At 37.1% G+C, this 1,003-nt stretch overlaps 1 non-coding gene across 1 annotated transcript; it reads left to right on the plus strand.

Moving 5' to 3' along the window:
• The first annotated feature begins 572 nt into the window (after positions 1-572).
• On the plus strand, positions 573-679 carry LOC136875157 (U6 spliceosomal RNA). Its single transcript, XR_010860400.2, has one exon. It is a non-coding gene; the product is annotated as a U6 spliceosomal RNA (small nuclear RNA).
• The last annotated feature ends 324 nt before the right edge of the window (positions 680-1,003 follow it).

Raw genomic sequence — 1,003 nt, forward strand, 5'->3', positions numbered from 1 at the left:
CAATCAATCAATCAATCAATCAATCAATCAATCAATCAATCAATCAATCAATCAATCGATCGATCGATCAATCAATCAATCAATCAATCAATCGATCGATCAATCAATCAATCAATCAATCAATCAATCGATCAATCAATCAATCACTGATCTGCATTTAGACAGTCGCCCAGGTGCTAGATATATTAACATGTCCATGTTTTATTGCAGATTCATGATATCTGGTTTCGAGGATGTGCGTTAAATACTGGATTCCATGTCCTCTAATTTATACAAATCTTAATAATAAATATTACATATCGAGTTACATCGTAGAGTACAGATGATTGTTGGAAGTTGTTAACGAGTGTTTTAGCACCGAGTCTGCTATAGTATGGATGGTGGATTTAGAGTTTATTTAGGCATAGCCCCTCTGCCGCTTATCAACAGACCAGCTACTTCCCATTTTAAAAAATTCTCTGCCTATTGAAAATGGATCCACAGCATAGTTAGAAGACGACCCATTTCCCATCGCAAATGGTATTTGGCTTGTGTTTGTTGTCTTCAAATCTCATATCAGGTCATCTATAGCTGTACTCGCTTCGGCGTTACATATACTAAAATTGGAATGATACAGAGAAGATTAGCATGGCCCCTGCGCAAGGATAACACGCAAAATCGTGAAGAGTTCCACGTTATTTATTTTTTCATATTGTGAGATGGACAGCAGGCAATCGTTTGATGTTGAACGGGGTTAAAAGTCTGGTTGACAGTTTCACTAATATGAAGCGTCGGCATGTTTTCATCAGAGCCTTCTAAATTAACCTAGCTTAATTTCATTTGCATTTAGATTAATGCTTTGACGTCGAGCTAGAATTATTTTCTACATTCACCTGATTTTCCCTTACCTATTTGATTTATGATGTGCCTTGTCTCACTCGACTTCCTCTCCAAGTAATAGCTGACATGGTTTATGTGGTTCATGTTTATTGTCCGTAGGGGCGTATGTTTGTTGATATTGACG

This window comes from Anabrus simplex, chromosome 5 (assembly GCF_040414725.1).
Source record: "Anabrus simplex isolate iqAnaSimp1 chromosome 5, ASM4041472v1, whole genome shotgun sequence".
Classification (NCBI taxonomy): domain Eukaryota; kingdom Metazoa; phylum Arthropoda; class Insecta; order Orthoptera; family Tettigoniidae; genus Anabrus; species Anabrus simplex.